Consider the following 12,282-nt stretch of genomic DNA (forward strand, 5'->3'; position numbering starts at 1 on the left):
AACCGTGGTTGAAACCATAGAGAGAGAGAGAGAGAGAGAGAGAGAGAGAGAGAGACCCACGCCATGAGAGAGAGAGAGAAGGGTTGAACTTACCGGTGGAGGAGCTGATTTCTAGATCAATGGCCACCTCTAGATCATCTTCGCCCACCCCAGACACCGCCTCCCACTCTAGACGCCACCGCCGATTCCACCGCTCCTCCACCGGTAAGTTCAACCCATCTCTCTCTCTCATAGCGTGAGTCTCTCTCTCTATGGTTTTGGGTGCTTCCTTGTTTACTACCGGAGAGAGAGAGAGAGAGAGAGAGAGAGAGAGAGAGAGAGATGTTGAAGTTACAGGTGAAGGAGCGGCGGAACTGGTGGCAATGTCCGGCGTGGGGAAGTGGCGACAGCGTCTAGGGTGGGCGGTGGCTGGGAGGGTTTTTTTTTTTTTTTTTTTTTTTTAGACTAAAAGAGTGAAAAAAGGTTAGATCCATTGTTTTGCTATTACTTGTTTTTCTTGTTTGATTCTGAGGTGTCAATTTCTCATTGGAGCGCAAAAAAAAATCTTGGTTTTTGCCAATACCTTATAGAAGTTATACTCTATGAGCAAACATGGCCACTTTTGAGACTTGGTTTTAGAAAGTTTTGCAATAAAGAGATGCTACACATACATCTCTTGTCTAATTTTTACTTATTTCTTTTGTAAATCATCATTGAATCTGTGAGATCACATGTTGGTTCCACGTGGCTTCACCTATTCAATGTTTGATTTGCTCATTTATTGTATGCAAATGGGGAAAAGATAGAAACTAAACATCTATCTTTATAATATAAAAGCCCCAAGCCACAAACTATTTTTAAAATTTTTTAAAAAATACTTCTGTAATTCTTTTAAAATTAAAGTTTTACTTTTTTTTTTTTCTTTTTTTTGTCTCCCCTTAATTAGTTCGGCCCCTGATTTTACCTTTTATAAAATTTTATACCATTTTTCAAGAAATGGCCATAAAAGTTCTGTCCAAAAATAAGGAAAGCATCATAGGGGGAGAGAGAGAGAGAGAGAGAGAGAGAGAGAGAGAGTGGAGTGGGAAAAATATAATATTTTGTCCAATTCAAAATCTAGAAACTTATACTTACAAAAATAAAAAATTAATAAATAAAAATCTAGATACTTGTCATTGTCAAAGTTGAAAGAATAAGGGGGGCCGCACGTAGTGGCAGGTGGCAACATCCTAATTAATTTGACTTATCAAATCATACACAGTTGGATGGGAAAGACTATTTTTTATCTTTTATTTTCTCTTTGCTGTTTGTATTTGATCCCCATGTTCTTTTCTGTATTGGAGAGGGAAAGAGGGATTGTGTATAGTTTTGTATTTGAATAATCTCATTGGAAGACAACCATCATCACCAAGGAAGATCATGCAGTACTCTTTCGTAAGCCTAACCTTTTTGACTTGTATTCAAAGCATACACATGTTGTTGACCTACTCAAATGTAATCAAATACCAGGGTCTTTCGCATCTCTAGTATTTCCTTACAAATTCAATTAAAGCTTGATTAATTGGGCCCCAATAACTCCAATTCTCCAATCCCTCTCTTCTTCTTCTTTTTCACTTTTCTCAAAAAAAAAAAAAGTTAAATCCAAAACATTCTAATTTTTTTTTTTCACTTTTTATATCACATTAATAATTTTTTATCATTATTAAAATAAAAAAAACTCAGTACAAAACAAAACTTTTTACTTTTCTATAAAACTATTTCAAACTTATTTATACTTTATATTACATCAATCACTTCTTACTACTACTCCAACAAAAACTCCGCAACACAAATACTTGCCAAACAACCTAGGACCATCTAGAAAAAATGCATTTAGTGTGCTAAGGTCAAAGGACCCACGACCATTTATAGTGGGCATTTTGTGTTGGGCTTACTATAATCGTACATTTTTCATAATTTGGCCGGTGTCAATTCCAAACCGGTCTAGTCGGAACGAAATCTGTGACATGTCGAATTCATTGATTCAGAAATCTCTGTCTCTCACTCGTTGGCCTTTTGTTGTAATTCTTTGAATCTAACTCCTAAAGTTCACATTACATTTTCACCTTTTCGTTGGCCCTCTTTTTGTCCCCCACACCCCTCTCTTTTATCGGGCATGCGTCGCACTCATTGTTCCCATGCGTGTAATATCCGAGACATTATTTAATAATTAGAGTATAAAATTTGAGTAAATGATTAATTAAAATTATTTTAGTATTATTAAAAATGCAATTGAATATTTTTAAAGTCTAAATAAAATAAAAAATAGAAATAATAGAAAAGAAATTAGAAATAAAAAATAAATATAAAAGAAATTAAAGAATAAATTAAATTAAATTAAATTAAATTAAAGAAATAAAATTAAAAAGAAATGAAATAGAATATATATATATATATATATATATATATATAGCGTGGGGCGCAGACACTCAAATGGCCACTTGGCCATTTAATAAAGAAATGGCCAAATGGCCATCAAATAAAATTATATATAAATATATAAAAGAAGGCAAAGTGGAGCGGGGACAAAAAGGCTCCCGAGAGCTTTCTCTTTATAAGAGAAGCAGAAAAATAAAATAAAAGAAAGCAAAAGAGAGAGTCTTTTTGTAGAAAAATTGTGATCTACGAAGATTTAACGGTCCAATCTTCGATCCGTCTTCGGAAACGTGATCCTTGCATTTGGATCTACGTTTCCACCGATCGTTTTGAGGTAAAACATTAAACTCATGATTTCGTAATTTTAGGTTAAAATATTGAAATGTGAGTTTAATCTAGTATTTTCTTTAAGTAATGGGTTACTTGAAACTTGCTTTAAGACTATCCAAACCATGGGTTTTGGTTTGGTGAATTTTGGTGAGTTTCCTTAAACCCTAACTTTTGGGTTATGTATTTTAATTGCGATTTCTTGTGTCTAATCCTAAGTAAATCTTATGGGTTAGTGTTATTAGTGTTTAAATAGCAATATTATGTTATGCGTTAGTAAAATAAATTATGGTTTAAGTTTGGAAACTCTAATTTGATGGGTTAAATTAATTTAGAGTTTTTAAGTGTTTAAAACCTAGATTGTTAATTTGTGGATTGATTGTGGTTATAGTGATGATTAATCCCAAAGTAGCTATGGGTTTTGTGAAAAATAAGTATTTATGAATTAGGTTCTAATATTAGTAAAGATAAATAATTATGGGTATTTAGCTTAAATAGTATTTGCGAAGTTCACCATAAGATTTTCTTATGGGTTAATGTTATTTTAAATGAGTTAATGATTTAAGTTAATAAGTTAATAATTATTGTAAAAGATTAATGAAAATAATATTAGAGTTAATGATATTGAGAAAATGTTAGTGAAAAATAATCTAGAGATTAGTGAATATAATTTTAGGGCTAATATTATTATAAGTGTTAGTGAAAATAATTTACGGGTTTGTAAAATTAATTGCTGGTTAGTAATTAATTAAATAGTAATTTTGATATCTAATCCTTAGTAAATACTTCGCGTTAGTATTGTTTGAGTTTTAGATAGTGTCTAAGATTTAGAGGTAGACGTTTGGAACCCTTAAAAATATTATGGGTTTTCCAACGGTTTAGCCTTGAGCGATTCAAGTGCTAATTAGGGTGTTAATTATTTAAAGTACTAAATAGTACAATGTGTTATTTCACAGTGATACATTGCAAGGTGGTGTCTAGGAGACCTAGTGCTTAATATCAGCACAGCCAAGGTGAGTATTCTACTCACTGAGAAACTACTATTTTCATATATTATAGAATTACAAAATATATGTGGTTTATAAATCCGAACCGACTGTATGTTGACAATATGTTTTGAATGTTTTAAATAGTTTCAATTATGTTGAAGTATCAATGATGTTTATGAGAAATGACATGCGACTGAAAAGTGTGATTTGAACTGATTTGAAGGATTTGTTGTGAGTTGTTGGGATTTAAATTACAGAAATATTAGTAGAAGAATTGATGTGTTAAATTGTTTATGGATTTACATTGGAAGCATGAGTTTAAAGCATGTTCATGAAATTAGAAAGTATATGTATATTGTTTTGAGGCATGAGCATATGAATGCTAAACGTGCATCGAAGTGAGGTTTATAGCCCACGGGAAACTATACTTGGGTTAATTCCCATGAGGCTTGGATTAATTTCCATGAGGTTTAGATTAATTTTCATGAGGAACTTGGGTTAATTCCCATGAGGCATGGATTTATTTCCATGAGGAAACTTGCATGAGCATGTATAGCATTGTTTTTATGAGTGTGGTGTTTTTACATTATGAGTAGTTTTGCTAGACGTATTATTATACATAAGAGTCTCAATGGAAAAGAGCTTATGTATATTTTTATCGGATGGTTGCATGATTTAAATGTCATTTTTTTCTATAATAGAACTTCTACGTATAATCTTAGCTGCCTAGTATGTTTAAATGTTTTCTAGTAGTCGGTGTCCGCTATATCAGCTATGGGGGTTTTCAAACAAAAGCTTATAAAATTAGCGGCTGTTATAGTGTACGCATGACTAGGAATGAAAAGTTGGTTCTTTGCGAAAACTCAGTGAATAGTATACCTATGAGGTCTTAGTGTATTTATTTATGCTAAGGCGGTGGGCTCATAATTCCAACTGTACGGATGCGGCAACCCCCGCAACCGTGCAGACATTGATGCTTTGGTTGCAGGTCCTGCGGATATAGATATTGACTCGTCCACCTAGCGTATGGGATATTATGATTGGAGCACATCGCGACAGTCATTAGTCACGGACTCATGGGTAGTCCGCATTTTGGGTATTTTATCTATGGCTCGTGTCCTACGTGGCACATGTATTTGTTGAGCCTATATTTTAGAATGTAATTAGTGTAATATGTTATATAAGCCTTAAATAGATAGATTTGTAAATGGCTCTTGTTGTAATTAACTATTGTATATTAAATGTATTTCCGCTTATGATATGTGTTCTGCTGCACATTGATTACTATATTCCGCTGTTAAATGTAACTCTGATTATCAGGTACATGTTATGGGACATGTGTCATATGTTGGCTGAGCGACATGTAGTCGTGCCACTGTTAAGATCCGTTTGTACGTTTCCAAAAAAAAAAAAAAAAAAAACGGGTCATCACAATGCGCCCTTTACTCTGACCATCCCCTAGTTGGAGTTGTAAATCTATAGGTTTGTTAGTGGTCCTTTTCTTTCTTTCTTTTTTTTCCATATAAATCCGTTGGTTAATGTGTTTTATATGGATTTTTTTATTTTTTAATAATTTGAAAAGTATTATCACGTGATATAAAAGTGTTTTTGTGTTGGAATTATTTATTAATATTTTTTGTTTTGAAAAGAGAAAACAAAAGACAGAAATTTTCTCAAATAGTGAATAAAAGCAATTTAAGATCTCTTGCTAGTACTACATGCGTAACTCCAAGACAGTCCTAGAAGTAGAGGGAATGTCAAAGGGAGGAGCTACATTCCTGAGTCCAGTCTTGTCTGATGGGCTCTCCTGGATTGATAGCATATAAGTCAGCTTCTCATCGGTGACCCTCTCCAATTGTAGATGTGTCTCCAGTAGCTTCTCTTCTTGCCCCTGTATCTTGAGCAGTAGTGAGCTTTTCTTTGTCTGTAAGCTATTCAGGTCATGAATGTGCTGCTTGCGAGCCTCCCTCAGCTTCTTGAACTCCACATAGAGAATTTTATAAGCCTCCTTAAGTTCTTCCCTGTCTTCATCATTGTGCTCTGAGTAGTAAGAACCCTCCTCTTCTACTTGTAGAGCCACAAAGGCTAGAAATTTCTCTTGCGCAGGAGCTTTTTCTTCTTCGGACTCATCACTGAGAGTTGCATTGTATGCCTTCCCTTTTCCCTACTTGAGGTTCCCACAGTCAGCCCGTATATGCCCAAACCCTGAGCATTCAAAACATCTTGGGCCTCTGGGGTCTTTCTTCTCAGCTTCCTCAGGTTTAGACTCTCTGGGGGCCTTCTTCATTCTTTCGGAAAACTTTTACTTGATCCGATCATTCCTCATTAATCTTCCAAAAATTTTGGCCAACATTGCCACAGCTTTTTCTTCATCCTTAAAGTCGTTTTCAAATGAGACTTCGACTTTCTTCTTGAAACCTTTAAGGGCAATGGTCTTCACCTTTTTGACCGGAGGCGGAGACAACTCATAAGTTTGAAGAGATCCCACAAACTCTTCAATCTTCATCTCTTCCAAGTCTTTGCTTTCTTCAATTGTAGTCACCTTGATTCTGAAACGCTCAGGTAAAGATCTTAGAATTTTACGGATGAGTTTTACATCCAAGATGGTTTTCCTAAGACTCACTATTGAGTTTCTTAGGTTGCTCATTTTGGAGTAAAACTCTCCGAATGTCTCATCTTCTAACATATTAATTTCTTCAAATCTAAAAATCAACATTTGAAGTTTGGCAGATTTAACAAGTTTGGTGCCTTCATATGTTGTTTCTAAGATTTTTCATACTTCTTTAGCGGATTCACTATTTGAGATTCTAGCGAATTCAGACGGTGAAAGCGCTTGACATAGAGCATGGAGGGCTTTATCATTAAATAGTCGTGCGTTTTTATCAGTGATTGATTCAGGAGTTGCATCCGCTGGCTTAGTCCAACTAATTTCAACAATTTTCCAACAGTCAATGGATTTAAAAAAGAATCGCATATGAGCTTTCCAATAGCCATAGTTCGTACCATCAAAAGAATTAACATTATTAAGATTTTGAGACATTTGAATTAAAACTAGAAGTCAATAGGAAAGAGAACACTCAAGAACTGAATCTAAATAGAGTGTATCAAGCTCTGATACCAATTAAAAATTAATATGACTCCTAATTCACCAAGTGTGTGCAACAAAAAATCACAATGCGAAAATTAAAGAAACAAATATTTTGTTGACGAAGTGGAAACTCAATTAAGAGAAAAACACTCCGGAGTAGCAAAACCCAGGATATTCACTATTCAGAAGACAAAGCTAGTACATAGACAGTAACACTCACATACCCAATGCAGTGATCGTATCTAGCACTCTGACGTGTAACCCAACACGAACGCTTCTCTACCAAGTCACCTACTTGAAGGGGTCTTCAATGGAATCATTTACCTTCGGGCCAACCCCTAAGATAGACTTCCGTTCAGCACAGCAACAGCACTTGGCAACGTCTTGAGAGTGAGCGGATCAGCACAATAACTTCTAGAATAAACTCTCTAAGCACTACCGAATTCATTCAAAATACATGCCTAAGGGTCTCTATTTATAGGTCACAGAAACCTAAATCGCGTCTGATATGATTTTGTTAGGTGGCGTCCGAACGGTAGCTAAGGGCGTCCAGACGGACAACTGTGCGATCAACTTTCCAAATTCGCTTGAAATTCTTTCTTGAATAGAGCTGCGTCCGGACGGTTGCATTTCAGCTGCACGCAATTTCCATATTAAGGCTTGGAGTGTCCGGACCATGGAGACTGACGTCTGGACGGTTGAACTTCTGTGGCACACAATTTCCACATTAAGACTTGCGTGTTCGGACCATAGAAACTAACGTCCGGACAGTTGAACTTTGTATGCACAACTTGCCTTATCAAGGATAGCGTCCGGAAGGGAACACACATCGTCCGGACGGTTGCAGTTGTTTTCCCATATCTGTGTTTTGGAAAGAAATCTTTTGACTTGTCGAACACTAAAAGGCGTCTGGCTGTGTTGCTAAGACGTCAGGACAGATGCAACCTGGAGTAGTTCGAAGCTTCCCGACACAGAGGAAGGTCCGAACGGAAAGTTCTCGTCGTCCGGACGAATGATGCTTTGACAGTTGAGCGTCCAGACGAAAAATCACGTCGTCTGGACGGATGCAAAGGATCCGATTTCTCTGACTTGGAATCTGTACAGAATCTTCTAGAAGTATAACTCTGAATAAGAAGACTCTGAAAATAATTGAATCCTTGTTTAAAAGCATCATGACATAGAAGTGATTTTATCTAACAGAATGCAGCCAATTATAAACTAACAACAATGATAGAATCCATGCTGCTTTGTCTATGAAGTAACCCCAAAACAAAATCCATGCTAAGGTCGAGCCATGGGCCATCAGGCACAGGTAATGGGGTGTATAAACCAGCATTTGTGAGGGCACCCTTAGACCTTTGGCAAATAAAACATCATTCCACATAACGTGCCACATCATTAGTTAGCATGGGCCAATAATAGTCTGATGAGACCAAACCAAAGTTTTCTTTCTCCCAAAGTGACCTTCTCCATGCAACTCTCATATTATCTGTTCCCTTAATGAATTATCTGGAATACATAGTTGTAAACCACAGAACGGATAACCATTAAGAATAACATAATCATTGCGCTTACTTACGGACACCTCAGCAAACATCTTCCTGAATGAAGGATATGTTGTATACAGCTCTCGAAAAGTGTCAAAACCCACAACTTTGGTATGTATAGTAGTAAAAAGTGCAACCCGCCTACTCAAGGCATCAACAACTTTATTCAATGTCCCAGATTGGTGCCGTAAGGAAAAAGTGAATTCCTAAAGGTAGGCAACCCATTTGGCATGTATGCGGTTGAGCTTCTGCTGGCCATTGATATACTTGAGGGCCTCGTGATCAGTGATAAGGATGAACTCCTTTGGACTAGGTAGGGATGCAAGTGCTTCAAAGACTATAAAATGGCATAGAACTCCAAATCATAGGTGGAATAGTTCTTCTTTCACCCTGAACACTTCTCACTGAAAAAGGCGATTGGACTCGCCTCTTGGCTTAGGACACCGCCAATACCAACGCCAGATGCATCACAATTGACTTCGAAAATCTTCTCGAAGTATGGAAGAGTGAGAACAAGTGCTTTTGTCATCTTTTGCTTCAACAGTTGAAAACTTGTATCGGCTTCTTCAGTCCAATGGAAAGTTCGAGCCTTTAAGCACTATGTGATTGGTGCAATCAATGCACTGAAATTTCAGATGAACCGTCGGTAGATTGACGCCAATCCGTGGAAGGACATCATGTATACTTTTGGGTATTGGCCCCTCTAGAATTGATGTCACCTTAGACTGATATACATGAATGCCATCAGTAGACACAACAAAACCAAGAAAAGTAACATAGGTAGTAAGAAATGAACACTTTTTCCGATTGACATATAAACACTCTTTTCGTAGTGTTTCGAAAACATCTCTGAGATGTTCTAGGTGCGTCTCATGCGAGGGGCTATAGATGAGGATATCGTCAAAGTACACAACAACGGACTTTCCCATGTAAGGCCGCAACACCTGATGCATGAACCGCATGAACGTGCTAGGTGTGTTGGATATCCCAAAAGGCATGACCATCCACTCGTACAACCCATGATGCGTTCTGAATGTCGTTTTCCACTCGTCTCCAAGTCTAATTCTTATCTTGTGATACCCGCTCGTAAGGTCAATTTTGAAAAAAAAAAAAAAAAAAAAAACTTAGAACCTGCTAACTGTTCCAGTACGTTGTCTAAACAGGGAATAAAAAATCTATACTTTACCGTGATTCGATTGATGGCTCTGCTATCAACACACATGCGCCACGATCCATCCTTTTTCGAAACTAAAAGAGCGAGAACTGCACATGGACTCATGCTCTCTCGACTGTAACCCATTTTTAGCAACTCTGTCACTTGGCGTTGCAACTCTTTAGATCCTCATGGGTGTACACAACGCTATATCTCTCATGGGTGGCAAACCAAGGGGTAGTTCCTCTGGCATCAAATCAGCAAACTCAGCCAAAACCTCTCGTAACACCACTGACACGTCATCATCTATTATGGAACCCTTTTCACATGTCATAAAGGTGTACACAACGCCCTCCTCTTCTATTTTCTTCAGGAACCGAGACATTGACAAGAGATTAACGCCCTTCTCAATCACTGGTATAGGGATGAGTCCTTCTCGCCGAGGTGCTAACACCACCTTCTTTCCCTTGATGCTCAAAGTATAGGTATTTTGCTGCCCATCATGGACAACGCCTCGATCATACTGCCAAGGCCTACCTAGTAATAAATGGCATGCATCCATAGACACTACATCGCACTATGCATTATCGAAATATTTCTTTCCAATTGAAAAAGAAACCAAACACCTCTTATCTACTGTTACCTCACTTCCCTTTTTCAACCAGGACAATTTGTATGGTTTTAGATGGCAATCAGTCTTCAACAGAAGCTTCTTAACTTCATCCTATGACACCACATTCTCGCAACTACCATTGTCAACAATAACCTTGCAAACATGTTCCACGACCATGCATGTGGTATGAAAAATATTGGTTCTTCACCAATCTTCTTCAAAGTCATCTTTTGGAGCAAGCAAACTTTTTCTGACAACAAGAGTCTCGTGCCCATCTCCATACAAAATCTCGTCTTTATTGCTATCATAAAATACAAGATCTCTGATGTTGATTTCTTCTACTGTTTCATCTTCAATTGAGAGATTCTTACCCGTTTTGCTTGCAGGCTTTCGACAATCGATCGCTCGATGACCGGGCTCCCCACATCTAAAACAGCGAATGTTGGAGTTGGAACTCTGGCCTTGCATAGGTTGAGGATTAGGACAAGGTTCTTGAGGATGAACTCCTCGTGTATTCTGATCTCCTCTTGGTGTAGATCTGGTATTGCTTCAAGTTTGCTGCTTTTCTACAGTCAAGGCACGCTGGTAGGCTTCAAAAACCGTCCAGAGGGAGTGGAGACTAAGGACGTCTTGTAGGGATTGCCGCAAACCACCCAAGTATTGTGCCACCAACTGCTCTTCGGTCTATGACAAGTCGTTTCGAGCAACCAATTGGTAGAACTCTTCGGTGTAATCATCAACAGATTTCGCACCTTGTCTCAGCATATGAAGCCATTGAATCGTTTGGGTGTATCCAAAGGGTAAAAAGTGTCCCTTCATCTTCTTCTTCATTTTCTCCCAATCACAGATCTTTGGCTTACCTTGTCTATCCCGTAATCTCTTCAATTGCTCCCACCAAGCGAATGCACGACCATTTAGCTTGATGGCGACAAGCTTCATCTTTATGCGATCAAGAACTTCCTTATAATCAAAGATCCGCTCTACTTCGTGTAGCCAATCAATGAAGCCTTCGGCTTGTAGAGTGCCAGAAAATTCTAAAAGCTCAACTTTGAAGCCTAAGTCTTCATATCGGTGTTCCCAACCACGCTGTTCCCGACCCAGTATAGGATTATGATACGGGTTCTCAAAGCTGGAATCTGAATCGCGATCATCCATCTCGCGATCTTTTTCCAAGTTTTGCGCCGCTAGACTCTGGGTTAACTCTACCACCTGCCTCTACAAGTCTTCAATCGTCACGTTTTGTACATCACGTTTATGGTAGGAGACTTCCTCATTTGGAACCTGTCCACGCCGACCACGACCACCAGCCATGCAAGCTGATGAAAAGTTCACCCCAAGAAGACGCTTAAGCTCTGATACCAACTGACGCCGGGCAGAACTAAGATTGTTCTGATAGCATATGATAGCAGCAGAAACTATGAATTGAATATAGAAAAGGGAATTCAAGAAGAGAGAAAATAACAGATAACCCCTAATTGCCGCAAATAAGCAAACAGAGAAATAACTCAGAAAGACTTAAAATTTAATTGATACTTCAAAACTTGATTGAAAAATAACAAAGACTAGATGTCTTTATATAGGTTAGGTACCTCTTAATTTAACAAGGAAAATGAAAAGAAATCCTAATTGGGAAAGAAATTTGAAATCTTAATGAAAAGGGAAAAACCTAATCCTTATTTGAAAAGGAAAACTAAAACACACATGCATAAAATAAAAAAACTCAATCCTCATTTGAAAAAGAAAACTAAAAAAGCACACATGTATAAAATAAATCCACCCTAAATTCAATCTAGCTTCTCCTGCATCAATGGACCACGGAAGTGGTTCGACCACCCCCAGACCGACCGGTCTAGGTGGCTCTTGGGGGTGATTTCGGTCACCCCTATTTTGCACTTTGTGGGTGGCCGAACCACCCCCAAAGGCCATGGGAGTGGCTCAGTCATCCCCAAACCGGATACCCCCATTTTACCCAAAGGGGTGGCTCCTCATATTTTTTTTTTTTCATTTTTTAAAGCTTTTATTTTAATTTAAGTTTTTATTATTTTCAGTTTTTTTATTTTTATTTTTTTAATTTTTAATTAGGCATAGAGGTATTGACGTAGACTTCCGTCAATTTTTAAATAGGAAGTTGGGCAGAGGTACCATCTACAATATAAAATGAACCACAAAAA

The 12,282-nt window shown here is 37.6% G+C and overlaps 1 long non-coding RNA gene across 1 annotated transcript; it reads left to right on the top strand.

Moving 5' to 3' along the window:
• Positions 1 to 2,532: 2,532 nt before the first annotated feature.
• LOC133858005 (uncharacterized) lies at positions 2,533 to 4,971 on the top strand. The gene is made up of 3 exons (XR_009898409.1): positions 2,533 to 2,728; positions 3,678 to 3,734; positions 4,678 to 4,971. It is a non-coding gene; the product is annotated as an uncharacterized LOC133858005 (long non-coding RNA).
• Positions 4,972 to 12,282: the final 7,311 nt, after the last annotated feature.

Source organism: Alnus glutinosa, chromosome 14 (genome assembly GCF_958979055.1).
Source record: "Alnus glutinosa chromosome 14, dhAlnGlut1.1, whole genome shotgun sequence".
Classification (NCBI taxonomy): domain Eukaryota; kingdom Viridiplantae; phylum Streptophyta; class Magnoliopsida; order Fagales; family Betulaceae; genus Alnus; species Alnus glutinosa.